Here is a 17593-nt window from a genome sequence, read left to right as displayed (position 1 = left end):
AGAATGACCCGAAGAAGAGAACAACAAACCCTGCCTGGAGCAACAAGAGGAGACCCCAGAGGAAATAGAGCTGGGGTACTTAGTAGGGATGTGCATTCGGATTGACTGCATTAGTAAAACGCTACTCATATTTTTTTTTTACTTAAAAAATTGATTCGACATAAACGATCGGATTTCCCACATATCCAACATAGATATGTTGGATATGTGGGAAATCGCGATTGTTGAGCCAAAATAAAAATATAAACCCCCTCACCCTCCTTAATCCCCCCCCCCCCCCGACTTACCACAACTCCCTGGTGATGGAGCGAGGAGTGAGGACGCCATTTCTGCAATCCTTGGCGAGAAGCATGTGACGTCGCGCCACGTCGAGTGACGCGGCGCCACGTGATTCCCGGCGAGTTTGCGCCGGACGGCTCGTTCAGCCCAAAAAGAACTTTTGGCCAGCTTGGGGGGGTCAGGAGGTCCCCCCAAGCTGGCCAAAAGTTCTTTTTGGGCCGAACGAGCCGTCTGGCGCGAACTCGCCGGGAATCACGTGACGCCGGCGTCACTCGACGTGCCGCCGACGTCACATGCTTCTCGCCAAGGATTGCAGAAATGACGTCCTCACTCCTCGCTCGATCACCAGGGAGTTGTGGTAAGTCTGGGGGGGGGATTAAGGAGGGTGAGGGGGTTTAAATTTTTTTTTTGCACATATGTACATATACCCAACTCATTGAATTTTTTTTATGTCCATATTGACCGCAAGTGGGACCCCCTTTCGGACATAAGAAATATGAACATAAAATTTTGCTCTGCACATCCCTAGTACTTAGAGCTGCCAGAAGACAGTGATTATAGAGAATGACTAAGGTTAGAAAATGTTAATGTTTGTTTTTTGTATTCTTTTTTGAAAATAGACTGAGAGCCCAGGGCCTTCTTAAGACATATGACTGTTTAATGAGAAGGGGAGATATAACTTTCACTAATTTCTCCCTGCTTTGGAATTATTGGGAGAGAAACTTCTATTTGTTTTTGCATTCCTTTTGCCAAACAACTGAGAACATAGGATGTGCTAGTACCATCCTGTGATTGTTTCCATGGTGAGAAAGGGAAAGTAAACTGTTACTGTTTGTTTTCCACTCATTTGCTGGGGAGGGAAGCACCAAGGATGTATTCTCTTTTTCTTCCTTTGACCAAAAGCCTAGGTGGCTGCAGAGAGCCTGCACCCAGGTAGGACTGAGGGAAGCCCTGGAAAATATTGACTTTTTCTCTGCTCAGGGCATGGACTGTTATAATTGAATCAAAGGCAAATAGGAGTTCAGGCTAGATTTTGGAGGGTGGAACCAGCCAAGAAACTCCAGACTGTGTTGGGATAATGCTCCATTGTGGCATATGGTTACAGTATCAACCAGAGTAGGAATGCTGAGGAAATACAGTGTTTCATTGTTTCCAGCAGCTAGGAAGAGAGATCTATCTTTTATTTTAATCATACTGGAAGTATATCAGTGCAGGATAACTTCTGTCTTTCAAAGCATTTGTGTGTCTGTTTTACTTAGGGGCAGATTTTAAAACCCCGGGGCGCACGCCGACGTGCCTATTTTGCATAGGCCGCCGGCGCGTGTAAAGCCCTGGGACGCGCGTAAGTCCCGGGGCTTTTGAAATGGGGAGGGAGGGGGCGTGTCCAGGGGCGTTCCCGAAACAACGCGGCGTTTCGGGGGCGTGATGCCGGCCCGGGGGCGTGGTCAAGGCCTCCGGACCACGCCCCCGGGACCGGAGGATGGAGCGGGGCTGCCGGCGACGCGCGCAAAGTTACGCCTGCTTTCAGCAGCCGGCCCCTGTCACATGGCAGGAGCACTGGATGGCTGGCGCCATCTTTAAAGATGGCACCGGCCATCATTACTCATCAGCCCCTATTATAGAGTATAGTATAATAGGGGCTGATGAGTAAAGATGGCCGGCGCCATCTTTAAAGATGGCGCCGGCCATCCTGTGCTCCTACCATGTGACAGGGGCCGGCCAATGGCACGGATACCCTGTCACATGGTAAGGGTAAAGGAGCATTGGCACCATTTTTATTTTTAGAACAGCTGATGCCTGGGAATGGGAAATCTCTGCCCGAGGCCCCCCTGGATCTCTCCTCTCCCCGAGGCCCCCCTGGATCTCTCCCCGAGGCCCCCTGAGGCCCCCCTGGACCACCAGGTAATTTTAAAAGGTTTTGGGGGGTGTCGATTTAAAGGGTCGGGTGGGTTTTTTTTTTTTAGCGGCGCGGGCCTTCCTAAAAAAAAAATTAGCGATGTGAATTGGAATCGGAAACGATTCCAATTCACATATCTTAACAATCAGATCCCCCCCCCCCCCCCAGCCGAATCTGATCATTAAGACGATCTGGCACATGATTCACATCTCTACTGACATTGCTCTGGGCCTTGCTGCTTTTCTCTTTTGGACTGATGCTGCATACACTTTTACCATAGCATGGTTTCTTCTTCCCGCTTGTGCAGCCGCTACACATCACCTCCTATTCTGTGCTGCAGGAGTGGGAAAAGAACATGCTGCTTAAGCCGCTGGCTCCAGCTCTCCTGCCACATTCTGCCCAGGCTATCAGCATTTCAAGCTTGGGCAGAGGAAGAGTTTGCATCTCGTGTGTCAGAGGGAGCAGCTGAGCCAGCAGAGGACTGGGAAGTGTGGTGAAACACCTGTGTGAGCTTGGCAACACACTGGTTGAGAACCACTGTTATAAGGAATAAAAAAGCCAAAAGCAATGCGACACTGCTTCAGAAAAGTTTGTGGAAGTTTTTTAAAGAAAGAAGAGATTCATATGGGTCAACTCTGGGACTTCCAGAGTCAGAGGATATTGAATGTCTAGTAACTGAGTAGAATTTGGAGAGTCTAGTTACTAGTGTGCTATCCAGGATGCAGTAGCAGGAGCATCAAGAAATGCTGTCAAGGCAAGGAGCACCCCTAGGAGAGTATGAGAGATCCCCTGGCCTTTTCTCTCCCAATTTTCCCTCAACCCTACACCCTAGTTGTTCAACCTAAGGATCTAGAGAGGGAGAGGAGATCCCACAAATTGAGAATCTAAAGAGTAACAAATCACCTAGTCTGGATAGTATCAACCCCAGAGTTCTGAAGGAACTCAAACATGAAATTGTAAACCTGTATTAGTAAACTTGAGGGTGGTCAATGTAATACAGATTTTCAGAAAGGGCTCCATGAAACTATAGACCAGTGAGTCCAGTATTGGTGGTGAGCAAAATGGTAGAAGTTATTCTTAAAAGCCAAATTACTGAGTAGTGACTACATAGATAGTCATGGGGAAGAGCCAACATGGTTTTAGCAATGGGAAGTCTTGCCTTACAAATCTATTAGACTTATTTGAAGGTGTAAATAAACATGTGGTTAAAGATGAACTGCTCAACGTACTATGTTTGGATATTCAGAAGATATTTGACAAAGTCCTCCAAAAGAGACTCCTCTTTTGGAGTCAGTTTCTTTTTGTGGACTGGTAACTAGTTAAAAGACAGGAAACAGACAGTAGGGCTAGATGGTAAGTTTTCCACATGGAGAAAGGTTATTACTGCAGTGTTACAGGGATCTATACTATGCTGTTTAACATATTTACCGGCATGGTTAAAAGATGAGGTGAAGGAGGCTATTTTAGCCAAAGGGTCTTCATTCAAAAATTGGAAGAAGGATCTAACAGAAGAAAATAGCATAAAGCTTAAGCATTGGCAAGTTAAATGTAAGACATTGATAAGACAGGCTAAGAGAGAATTTGAAAAGAAGTTGGCCATAGAGGCAAAAACTCACAGTAAAAATGTTTTAAAATATATCTGAAGCAGAAAGCCTGCAAGGGAGTCAGTTGGATCGTTAGATGATTAAGGGGTTAAAAGGGAACTTAGAGAAGATAAGGACATGGTGGAAAGATTAAACTATTTCTTTGTTTCAGTGTTTACTGAAGAGGATATTGGGGAGATAACCGTTCTGGAGAAGGTTTTCATGGGTAATGATTCAGATGGACTGAACCAAATCACATTACACCTAGAAGATGTGGTAGGCCTGATTGACAAATTGAAGAGCAGTAAATCACCTGGACCAGATGGTTTACACCCCAGGGTTCTGAAGAATCTAAAAAATGAAATGTCAGATCTATGAGTAAAAATGTATAATCTATCATTAAAATCATCCATTGAACCTGAAAACTGCAGGGTGGCTAATGTAACTTAATATTTAAAAAGGGCTCCAGGGGTGATCTGGGAAACTACAGACCAGTTAGCCTAACTTCAGTGCCAGGAAAAATAGTGGAAAGTGTCCTAAAGTTTAAAATCACAGAATTTATAGAAAGGCATGGTTTAATGTAACAAAGTCTATATGGCTTTGCCCAAGGCAAGTCTTGCCTCTCAAATCTGCTTTACTTTTTTGAAGGGGTTAATAAACATGTAAATAAAGGTAAACCAGTAGATGTAGTGTATTTTGATTTCCAGAAGGCATTTAACAAAGGTCCTCATGAGAGGCTTCTAGGAAAAGTAAAAAGTCATGGGTTAGGTGGCAATGTCCTTTTGTGGATTACAAACTGGTTGAAAGACAGGAAACAGAGATTAGGATTAAATGGACAATTTTCTCAGTGGAGGGTGTGGGCAGTGGAGTGCCTCAGAGATCTGTACTGGGACCCATGCTTTTCAATATATTTATAATGAGTGAGATAATCAGATTTGCAGATGATACAAAATTATTCAAAGTTGTTAAATCACTTGCAGATTATGATAAATTGCAGTAGGACCTTGTGAGACTGGAAAATTTAATATGGATAAGTGCAAAGGGATGCATATAGGGAAAAATAACCCTTGCTATAGTTACACGATTCCGGTTCCGATTCACATCGTAAATTTTTTTCGTGTGGCCCGATCGGGTTTTTTTTTATCGGCTGCGCCTGAACCGATAAACAAAATACCCACCCCGACACTTCAAAACAGCTCCCTTAGCTTCCCCCACCCTCCCAACCCCCCCCCCAAAAACGTTTTAAATTATCTGGTGGTCCAGTGGTGGTCCCGGGAGTGATCTCCCGCTCTTGGACCGTAGGCTGCCACTAATAAAAATGGCACCGATGGCCCTTTTAGTCCTTACCATGTGACAGGGTATCCATGCCATTGGCCAGCTCTTGTCACATGGTAGGAGCACTGGATGGCCCGTGCCATTTTTAAAGATGGTGCTGGCCGTCCATTACTCCTACCATGTGACAGGGACCGGCCAATGGCATGGATACCCTGTCACATGGTAAGGGCAAAAGGCCATCGGTGCCATTTTTATTAGTGGCAGCCGATGGCCCAAAAGCGGGAGATCGTCCTGGGACCACCACTGGACCACCAGGTAATTTAAAACATTTTTGGAGGAGGTCGGGAGGATGGGGGAAGCTAAGGGAGCTGTTTTGAAATGTCGGGGTGGGTTTAGGGGTTGTTTTTGTGTGCTGTTTTTCCCACCCTCCCCCAAAATGATAAGAGAACCCCATGAACAATTTCGTGGAGTTTTCCTATCGATTTCGGGGAGCCCCGATTTCTGATGACTTTGAAAATATCGTACGATAATTTCAGTCGTCAGAGATACGATTCACATCCCTAGATTCCATATTAGGAGCTACCACCCAGGAAAGAGATCTAGGCTTTATAGTGGATACATTGAAATCGACGGCTCAGTGTGCTGCAGCAGTCAAAAAAGCAAACAGAATGTTAGGAATTATTAGGAAGGGTTTGGTGAATAAAATGGAAAATGTCATAATGCTTCTGTATTGCTCCATGGTCAGTCTATTTTATAACATGCATGCATATATGTGAAATGTTATAAACTAGCTGCATCTCTGAGCATGGGGTTGACGAACGTGCACACATATGCACCGGCATGCCTGTTTAAAAGTTAGTGTCTGAGTGTATGCATATTTTTAAAATATATTTCTGGCGAAAGGCGTAGTAACTTTCACACATTTGTGAACACAACATTAAAAAAAAAAAAAAAACTACTTGGAGAATGTTCCTCTTGACATCTTCAGATAGTAATACCATACTGAAGTGGAAACAAAAAGGGAAGATTTAGAACAAAGTATCAGGTTCTACGCAAGTATAACTGAAGGTTGTGAAAAATATGTAAGTAATACATATCTAGAGGTAAAACTTGACATTTTTGAAGTTCTGGAACCTATGAAAATGAGAACAGTAAAAAGTATTAAAGAGAAATGTTATAGTTGCAGACCTGTAAAGAAAATCCTTGCAATTAAGCAAAAAGTGTTACAATGAACATAAGATATGCCTTGCTGGGTCAGACCAAGGTCTATCAAGCCCAGAATCTTGTCTATGACAGTGGCCAGTCTGGATCACGAGCATCAAGCAGATTGAAAAAAAAAGTAAATTTGTTTCTTATTAATCCCTCCCAGGAATAGTGATGATTTTCTTTAGTCTCTCTGGCTAAAAATACTTCAAGGACTTTTCCTCCAGGAACTTGCCCAAACCTCTTTTAAATCCTACTACGTTTGGTGCTTTGGCAACAGCTTTATTTTGCATGGAGTAGAAAATTAATTTCTATGATTTTTTTTTAATCTGCTAATTGGTTTATGGAGTGCCTGCTTCTTTTAGTAGAATTTGAGAGGATAAAATACTGTCCTTTATTTACTTGTTCTATCCCACTCATGATTTTTTGTTAATCTCTATCTGTCATTCCTTTTCCAAGCTGAAAACCCCTATCTTGTGTAGTCTCACTTCACAGGGGAACTATTCCATCCCCTTTATCATTTTAGTTGCTTTTCTCTGCACCTTTTCTAGTTCTGCTATGTCTTTGAAATGGGGAAACCAGAACTACACTTGTAGATGCTTTATCATACCATACCCAGAATACAGTGTGCAATTCTGGTTGCTATATCTTTAAAAAGAAATATTTCAGAACCGGAAAAATTTCAGAAAAGGGCAACCAAAATAATAAAGGGGATGGAACTTCTCCATTATGCGGAAAGGCTAAAGAGGTTCTTCAACTTATAGAAGAAATGGCTGAGGAGAGATATGATAGAAGTCTATAAAATCATGAGTGGAGTCAAACAGGTATTGTTGCGCATCCCAGCCGTGTCCGCTCCGTGGCCGGCCCTGCTCATCTCACTCTCCCATCCATGAGCTCCGGGCACCTCTGCAGCCGCAGCCAGTTCACGGCATCTCCAGTTTCTCCACTCGCAGTCTCCCGTGCAGGCCTCACAGTGGAGCTCCTGTTGGGGCTCCGCACCTTCGGCGTCCTCAGCCCCGCTCCTATGTGCACACGCCACCGACCTGCAGCCCTCTAAAGGGCCAACGGCGGGGAAACCCATGGGGGCACCTCCCAATGATGTCATGTAGGCCGGATACTTAAGGCAAGGCCCTGCTTCCTGTTCCTCACCTTGACAATCGGGTCATACACTCCAGTGTAGTTTGCCTGTTCCAGGGTCTCCTGTTCCTTCGTCTCTCCACGGTACTGACCTTTGCTTGCTCTTGACCACATCTGACTGCTGCCTGGAACCGACCTCTGCCTTTCTACTGACCTCGTCTGACCACTGTCTGGAACCAACCTTTGCCTGACCACTGATCACATCTGATCGCTACCTGAAACCGACCTCTGCCTGTCCACTGACCTCATCTGACCACTGCCTGGAACTTGACCTCTGCCTGACCTGACTATGCCTGGACTGACTACTGGTACTGACCCCTGCTTAAGCTGACCATTCTGGACTGATACTCTGGCCTTGATCCTCAGTATCCACTCGGACACTCTCTTCTGGCCTCCTGTGATACCTGAACCTGCTTGCTTGAACATTGACCACACACCCTTGTTCGTGGTGGGTACTCCCCTGCACTCCCTCTCTAGGAGACCCTGCGAGGCCCACCTAAGACCAGGTGGCCTGGGTACCCAAGGGCTCAACCTGCGGAAACCTCAGGTTGCTATTGGCGAAGCTCCAGGTAACCTCTGTCTTCTCCTGTGCTCCATCTCCTAGTGGTAGGCGCTTTCTGGGTCCGACCAGAGGGCCATACCTCCTCCAGTGCAACAGGTTGCCAAGCCCATGGACTCCGCGGAGTCTCCCACCTGGCCTAGCTGCTCATGTCCAAGAACACAGCGAACCAACAGTGACCCTTTCCTGTGAGTCACAGTGACTCACAGGAAAGGGTCGGACAGGTCGGCATGGATACCGGAATGCAGCATATCAGCACTGACAATTTGTGAAATGCACTGAATGCAGCCAATCGAGCTGTCATTCAGTGCTCTCTGTGGATTTTACTGATGAGCCAGCACTATATATACATCAAGGTAGCACAGTCACTGTTTGCTTCTGATTCAGATGAAGAATCATCTTGTGTGGGACTTTCATCTGAAATTTATTTATTTATTTATTTAAAGGTTTTTTATATACCGCGGAACGTTACAAACATCACCTCGGTTTACAATGAACAATAATTTAGCAACAGGCTTTACAATCAATGGAAGAAGTAATAGCTGATGAAACTTCTGGAGGATCAGTTAGTCCTGTCTTAGCCTCCACTTCAGTGCAGCAGGGGAGAGATGAAACTGATGAGGAGAAGGAGGAGGAGGAGAAAGAGCAGTCAGCACAGGCACAGAGGGTGACTGAGGCCCCTGGAATTGTTTCTCAGGGTGCACCCACTACCTTCCTCCACAACATCTCTGATTACAGTGGCTCTGGAATGTCAACGCTCCCTTGAACATTTGTCACATATTTTTGTGTTGATGCGTCAGACTTGCGTGCTTTTTAAACAGGGATTTTTTTTCCCCTCCACTGAAACCACCATACTCCGCCTTTTTCGGGGCCAAAGCATATACGTATCCAGAAACCAAAACTGAAATCAGTTGGATGCATTTTTACTCCCCTTTCTGCAAATCATCATTTGGTGGAAGCACCTTTTGGCTGCAAATACAGGCTGTGAGGTGTTGGGACAGGGCTCCACCGATTACGAACACCTAGATAAACAATTTCTTTTTCTTTACAAAAATGTTCAAATTCTGTAGGGTTCCTTGGAGCGCTTTGTTGGATGGCAGTCTTCAAGTCATGCCACAGATTTTCTATTTGACTGAGCCACTTCAGGGCATTTACTTTTTGTTCCTTAGTCACTCTCGTGTAGCTTTGGCATTCCTGAACATACCCAGATCAATCCAGACAAGTGGGTTTTGCGTCTCTGCCAGCAGATGGAGGCAGAAGATAGTATCTTTGGGGTGCTGCTGCGTAGCTGAGTGCCACCTGCAGCACCTCAACATTTCCCTGTCTACAGCAGATAGTAGAGGAGTCAAACCTGCAGTTCTGACTGAAAGTTGGTGTTTGGAGGCAAGACATTAGATCAGCTTCCCTGAGGTGTTAAGTACCTTTTGTGGAGAAAATCCACAAGGAATACTAGGAGAAGGATCCACACTCAACAAGCAATAAGTGTTGCAATCGGAGCGTGGAGCAGGTGGTGATCCTTGCACAGTTCTGGGGACATTCAGTTCTTTATTTCCAATAACAATTGTTCAAATATATCCAACGTAATGTCTTTGGAGGTGTCCCCTGACATGGATCCCGTGTTTTGCCAGGGGACTGCGTCGGGAGGGACAGCACAATAAGTTCATATCCAGCATAGCCCTCTGCTTCAGTGGCAGGGGAGCAAGACTGATACTTCACTTTCAATGCAAAGCCAGCATAGCTCTCTGCTTCAACGGCAGGGGAGGAAGTTTGACACTTCACGCATATCCAGCATAGCTTTCTGCTTCAACTGCAGGGGAGCAAGACTGATACTTCACTTTCAATGCATAGCCAGCTTACTTTCTGCTTCAACGGCAGGAGGGAATGAATAAAGGTGGATCTATATTCAGGCAACAATCAACAAGGATTGAATTACATAGTCTGGATAAACAGATAAGCATGGGTGTAGCTTGCTTATTGCGGTGGTTAATACCCCTAACTAATTAATCTATTTCACTGAGATGTAGTTCCAACACTGCTCTCTACATTAATGGTGGGGGTGGAAGGGAAATTGAATAAAAAAGGTTACTAACAGCCAAGAGAAACATAAGTATGTGAGAGAAAAAAAAAAGTGCGAAAGCTTGTTGGGCAGACTAGATGGGCCATTTGGTCTTCTTCTGCCATCATTTCTATGTTTCTATGTTACTGTTGTGCGTCCCGGCCGCGTCCACTCCGCAGCCACCCCTTCTCACCTCGCTCTCCCATCCACGAGCTCCTGGCTCTCCTCCTCCACAGCTGCAGCCAGTTTGCAGTGTCCCTGGCTCCCCTGCTCACAGTCTCCCATGCAGGCCTCACAGCGGAGCTCCTGTTGGGGCGTCACGTCGTCAGCGTCCTCGGCTCCGCTCCTATGCGCGTGCCAGCTGACCTGCAGCCCTTTAAAGGGCCAATGGTGGGAAAACCCACAGGAGCACCTCCCAATGATGTCACATAGGCCAGATACTTAAGGCGAGGCCGTGCTTCCTGTTCCTCGTCTTGGCAATCGGATCATACACTCCGGTGTAGTTTGTTTGCCTGTTCCAGTGTCTCCTGTTCAGCATCTCCTGTCCCAGCGTCTCCTGTTGCAGTATCTCTTGTTCCTTTGTCTCTCCTGGTAGTATCCTTTGGACTGATCTCATGGTACTGACCTTTGCATGCTCTTGACCACGTCTGACCACTGCCTGGAACCGACCTCTGTCTGTCCACTGATCACGTCTGATTACTGTCTGGAACTTGACCTCTGCCTGACCTGACTATGCCTGGACTGACTACTGGTACTGACCCCTGCTTCGGCTGACCATTCTGGACTGATACTCTGGCCTTGATCCTCGCTATCCACTCGGACACTCTCTTCTGGCCTCCTGTGATACCTGAACCTGAATGCTTGAACATTGACCGTGCACCCTTGTTTGTGGTGAGCACTCCCCTGCACTCCCTCTCTGGGAGACCCTGTGAGGCCCACCTAGGTCCAGGCAGCCCGGGTACCCAAGGGCTCAACCTGCGGAAACTACGGGTTGCTATTGGCGAAGCTCCAGCTAGTCTCTGTCTCTTCCTGTGCTCCTCCTCCTGGTGGAAGGTGCTCTCTGGGTCCAACCAAAGGGCTGTACCAACCCTGCACCAGGCCAAGGGTCCACCTCCAGCGCAACAGTTATATGCAAATCAATGGTTTATTCTTTCAAAAAATAAAAAGATGAGTATGCATTCATGAAGTTACTGAGTAGCACATTTGAAACAAATTATAGAATTTTTTTCACTCAACACACAATTAAACTCAGAACTAATTATCAGAGGATGTGGTTAAGGCAGTTAATATAGTTGGATATGAAAAAGGTTTGGACAAGTTCCTGGAGGAAAAGTCCATAAACAGTTATTAATCAGGTAGATTTGGAGAATGTCATTGCTTATGCTTTTCCCTAGATGTAAGAAGCATGGAATCTATTTACCATATGGGATCTTGCCAGGAACTTGGACTTGGATTAGACACTATTGGAAACAAGATACTGGGCTTGACGGAGCCTTGGTCTGACCCAGTATGGCAGATCTTAAGTTCTTATGTACACTTAGATAACAATGGGCATGGAACTACTTCCTCCACATCTTTAAGGAGGCATTTCTAAAGACTGCTCCTCATCTGTCAATGTATATGAGGATTATTATATGTGGCGTTCCTTGTTTGGCATTCATTCTTTATTATAGTATCATTTCTTTCAATATCATAAGAACATAAGAACATGCCATACTGGGTCAGACCAAGGGTCCATCAAGCCCAGCATCCTGTTTCCAACAGTGGCCAATCCAGGCCATAAGAACTGGCAAGAACCCAAAAACTAAGTCTATTTCATGTTACCGTTGCTAGTAATAGCAGTGGCTATTTTCTAAGTCTACTTAATTAATAGCAGGTAATGGACTTCTCTTCCAAGAACTTATTCAATCCTTTTTTAAACACAGAACATAAGAACATAAGAACTTGCCATGCTGGGTCAGACCAAGGGTCCATCAAGCCCAGCATCCTGTTTCCAACAGAGGCCAAAACCAGGCCACAAGAACGTGGCAATTACCCAAACACTAAGAAGATCCCATGCTACTGATGCAGTTAATAGCAGTGGCTATTCCCTAAGTAAAATTGATTAATAGCCATTAATGGACTTCTCCTCCAAGAACTTATCCAAACCTTTTTGAACCCAGCTACACTAACTGCACTACCCACATCCTCTGGCAACAAATTCCAGAGCTTTATTGTACGTTGAGTGAAAAAGAATTTTCTCCGATTAGTCTTAAATGTGCTACTTGCTAACTTCATGGAATGCCCCCTAGTCCTTCTATTATTTGAAAGTGAAAATAACCGAGTCACATCTACTCGTTCAAGACCTCTATCATATCCCCCCTCAGCCGTCTCTTCTCCAAGCTGAACAGCCCTAATCTCTTCAGCCTTTCCTCATAGGGAAGCTGTTCCATCCCCTTTATTATTTTGGTTGCCCTTCTCTGTACCTTCTCCATCGCAACTATATATTTTTTGAGATGCGGCGAACAGAATTGTACACAGTATTCAAGGTGTGGTCTCACCATGGAGCGATGCAGAGGCATTATGACATTTTTCGTTCTATTAACCATTCCCTTCCTAATAATTCCTAACATTCTATTTGCTTTTTTGACTGCTGCAGCACACTGAGCTGACGATTTTAAAGTATTATCCACTATGATGCCTTGATCTTTTTCCTGGGTGGTAGCTCCTAATATGGAACCTAATATCGTGTAACTACAGCAACGGTTATTTTTCCCTATATGCAACACCTTGCACTTGTCCACATTAAATTTCATCTGCCATTTGGATGCCCAATCTTCGAGTCTTGCAAGGTCCTCCTGCAATGTATCACAGTCTGCTTGTGATTTAACTACTCCTAATAATTTTGTATCATCTGCAAATTTGATAACCTCACTCGTCGTATTCCTTTCCAGATCATTTATATATATATTGAAAAGCACCGGTCCAAGTACAGATCCCTGAGGCACTCCACTGTTTACCCTTTTCCACTGAGAAAATTGACCATTTAATCCTACTCTCTGTTTCCTGTCTTTTAACCAGCTTGTAATCCACGAAGGACATCGCCTCCTATCCCATGACTTTTTAGTTTTCGTAGAAGCCTCTCGTGAGGGACTTTGTCAAACGCCTTCTGAAAATCCAAATACACTACATCTACCGGTTCACCTTTATCCACATGTTTATTAACCCCAGCTACACTAACTGCACTAACCACATCCTCTGGCAACAAATTCCAGAGTTTAATTGTGCGTTGAGTAAAAAATAACTTTCTCCGATTAGTTTAAATGTGCCACATGCTAACTTCATGGAGTGCCCCCTAGTCTTTCTATTATCCAAAAGAATAAATAACCGATTCACATCTACCCGTTCTAGACCTCTCATGATTTTAAACACATCTATCATATCCCCCCTCAGCCTTTGGAAAGCTTTCTATGAATTCAAATATGTCCATCTGCTTGCAAATCTAGGCTGCTTTTACATTTATTTTATTTCCACCTTGAGTAATAGTGAGTGATAGTAAAAAATGATCGATATTGCAGAATTAAATTAAATAAAAATAGAGCATGGAATTCTGTTATGCTCAAACAGCATGTATGGGGAGAGTTTTCCCACCATCAGCTGAAGAATTATCTGCAGTCTATTAGTTTTCCTATGGTTAAGTACCTTGTGAAACAGTCTGGGTATAGTCAAAGCAGAGAAGCCTACATGTAATTTTGCATGGATGGACACTTGTTATAAGAGAAAGGGGCATGTTTATGATAATTTTAGAATTACAAGTGGGAGAGGGAGAAGGAGAGAAACTGAAAGAGAGAAAGAGACTCTTTATAAGGCCTGCATAGTAGGCAACTATTTATATAGGAGGGTCAGCTAATAAGTCGAGGTGAGGTTTTGATGGTGGTTTAGTGTTGTGGGGCCAGTTTGACCTGCAGAGTGGTAAGTACAAACAGCACAGTACACCTCAGTGAAGATTTGAAGTAATTTGGAGTGAGGAAAGTCTCCCAAAGATGAGATTTCTATAATGTTCTCTTACCCTAACTTGATGGACTCTATAATAGGGTACTATCAAGCTAGGGTGAGAGAACATTGTAGAAATGTCATGTTTGTGAGACTTTCTTCACTCCAAATGAAGTAAAATCTTCACTGAGGTGTACTGTGCTGTTCGTACTTCTCACTCTGCATGCCAAACTGGCCCCAAAACAGTAAATCACCAACAAAACCTTATCTCGACTTATTAGCTGGCCCTCCTATAGTGATTGAAATAGTTGCCTACTATGAAGGCCTCCCTAGAGGTTTCTCTCTCTCTCTCTCTCTGCCCAGAAAATGGCTGAAATGCCATTTGCATTCTTTATCATGAATTCCATTACCCCCATTTCAAGCTTAACACAAGGAGAAAAGGTATAGTTATTTACAGCATTAAAAACATGCAATAGTATAATGCACAGTGTGATAATGCCCCTCATTTTCATTAATCCTGCCCCTTTCAAAAATTTGCATTCATGCCATGCAGTACTGGGACTATCTCATTTGTTATGGCATTAATGCCATAATGCATTTTGATGAATGATCTTAATTGTTTAACATCCCCATTTGAAATTCACAGATGATAAATTTGTGAAAAGTATACTGAAATGATCTGACTTTTTTTGGTATATCTGTACCCTATTTCACTTTATCTACTCAATCTTTATAGCCTCATCTTCCATGATCCACATGTTCAGTATTTGCAGATGTGTTTGGATCTAGATCCAATGCCTGAAGGTGGAGCAGGAGTTAATTAAAATTGCATTTAAAAATAGAAATTGATGAAGGGAAATGTGTGAGCATGTTTCTCTTTCATTATTAAGACTTCATATAATGACAACTTCATGTGCTCATTTCCCAGAAGAGCAGATGAAAAAGATGCCTTTAAAAAGACTATGAATCAAGTAAGTCTTTGGAAATGGCTATGAATACATATGCTACTTTATAGAGAAATGCAAAAGACATTGCATGCTAACAGCAGCAACCCCATAGGAGAAAGTACTTGATTAGATAGCAAAATAAGGGCACACTTAACAATCATAACTTCTCTAATTAAATTTATTTTGCTGAATTCAGCATTTTGTATTCTCCATGAAATGTAGTCCTTTGTTTTGCCACACTGTCCTTGATATTGCAAAATGTCTATAAAAATGAGTGAAGCTGTACAGAGGAAACACTGCTCTGAGCCAGATTTACTCCAGCCTAAGATAGAATAAAACATATTCAACTCAGAAGTACCTGGAGACACACAAAAGAAGTGAAACTGTCCTTAGAGACAGTTCTGTGTGTGGTATGGTTTATGTGATCCCTCTTTAATCCAAGTAATATATAATAACATATTTTCTCCAGTTTGTTGGCAAATATTTTTGTCAAACATATGATTTTACAATAGTTGTTCTGCAACCCCCCCCCCCCCCCCCCCGAAATAAAACAAAACCCGACAAAACAAAAACAAATCTCTTGCATAATCACTTTTTTAAAGCCAAAATAATTTGTAGATATGTGCATTTGTTTGAAATGAATAGGTAAAACATGACAAATGAGCCTATATTTGTTTCCTTCATGGTCCCTTAAAAGGAATGAAGGGGTTGCATGAATAAAACAAAAATATTTGTCTTATTTATTTATGTTTCCCATTGAAGTCTATGGCCCATTGAAGTCTATGGCTCTGCTCTAAGGGCCTGATTTTAAAAAGCATTTGCACAGGTAAAACTGGGTCTTTACTTGAGTAAATGGCTTTTGAAAATTGCTGCTACATTACATTTACATTTGAAAAGTAAACAGGTGAAAGTAACTTAACAACCATCTCATGCTTGTGCATCCACCACCTTGTCAGAGCCAAGGCAGGACAAGTTGGCAAGGAAACAAACAAGACAAATCAGAGTGAAGAATCTTTCTAATCTGACCTATAGCTGCTATCTCTGTCAAGTGACACTGATATCCTCCCATTATAAGGTCTAACCACGTGCAAGCATGCAAGAAAATCTGTATTGCCTCTCTAGCTCTTGGCAGAGAAGGACATGCTACTGGAAGCTCTCACAGAGTTTTTAAAAGCTTGAAACTTTTGAATTTGGCACTGGTAAATGGCTGCTTTTGCCCATTTCTATGCTTCTGTGGGAACACACACTTACTATGCCAGAAAGAGAGGTAGTGAACTACTGATTTTGATTTTTCTTTTCACAGGGGGAGGGTTAGGGTGGGAGACAGTGTGGCAAATGCAACTGCAGCAGTACTAGTGATTTTTTTCTCTGTGTATTTGGTAGGGATGTGCAGACAAAAAGTTTATGTTCATAAGTCCATAAGTCGAAAGGGGGGGGTCAATTTCGGTCAATATGAACATATGTAGAATTCCATAAGTTGAGTCTATGTCCATACGTGCACCGATTCACTAAATAAAAATTTAAACCCCTCACCCTCCTTAATCCCCCCCCCCCCTAGACTTACCAAAACTCCCTGGTGGTCCAGCGGAGAGTCAGGACGCCATTCCTGTATTCCTTTGCGAGGAGCACGTGACGCGGACGTCACGTGATTCCCCGCGCGTTCGCTCCGGGACCCTTGTTGGACCCAACCGGAACTTTTGGCCAGCTATGTTGAATAAGTTAATAAGTTAATAAGTTGAATAAGTTGAATAAGTTGGAAATCTGATCGTTTTCACCTCATCACTTTTTTAAGTTAAAAAAAAAAAAAGTTGCGTTTTACATATGCGTTCAAAACGAATGCACACCCCTAGTATTTGGACATCAGTGAAGTGAGCAATACACCTTAAGACTATAGAGTAGAGTCTTACCAGGCTGCCAGTATTTTTTGTCTTTTAGTGTTTAACAGTTTTGTGTGTGTGTGTGTGTGTGTGTGTGTGTGTGTGTGTGTGTATGTGAGTGAGGTAGATGAATAGTCTCCATAGAGTATGTGGTATTGTCAGTCTGGTACAGATAAAGTATCATTAAGTAAATTGATTTATAATATCCAAATCCCTAGTAGGCAGTGCACTTCAGCAAATTATGTCATGTCATGAAAAAGGAGCGGATGGACTGTAAGACAGGCAGTCCTCCATCTCAACTGAAAAGGGATATTTTTAGGGCCAGAACAGCAGGAGACTAAGGGGGTCATATCAAAGTGCTATATGGCATATTCACATGCGTTAAGCACTTTTAATGCATGTGAAAATGCCTTTAATGCATGGTGTGATGAAAATGAGAAAAGCAGGAGGAGTTTGTGAAGCCATATTGCAAACTTTAACTACACCTTTTTCATAAAGCTGTGTGATAGGGCTTTATTGCATATTGTGATGTTTTTGCCAATGCAATTTTTAAGCTCTTGGAGACCCAGCTGACAAACACAGGAGAGAGAGAGAGAGAGAGAGAGAGAGAGAGAGAGAGAGAGAGAGAGAGAGAGAGAGAGAGAGAGAGAGAGAGAGAGAGAGAGAGAGAGAGAGAGAGAGAGACACTATACATAATGCTCTCATCCTAGGTAGGTATTTATATCTCTTTAGGAGGCCCAACTAGTAACTCAAGGTGAGGATTAGGTATTAGTGTAGGGGTTAGGGGCCACTTTGACATTCAAAGTGA

Source organism: Rhinatrema bivittatum, chromosome 1 (assembly GCF_901001135.1).
Source record: "Rhinatrema bivittatum chromosome 1, aRhiBiv1.1, whole genome shotgun sequence".
In the NCBI taxonomy this organism is placed as follows: domain Eukaryota; kingdom Metazoa; phylum Chordata; class Amphibia; order Gymnophiona; family Rhinatrematidae; genus Rhinatrema; species Rhinatrema bivittatum.
Note: the sequence above shows the minus strand (reverse complement) of the source record.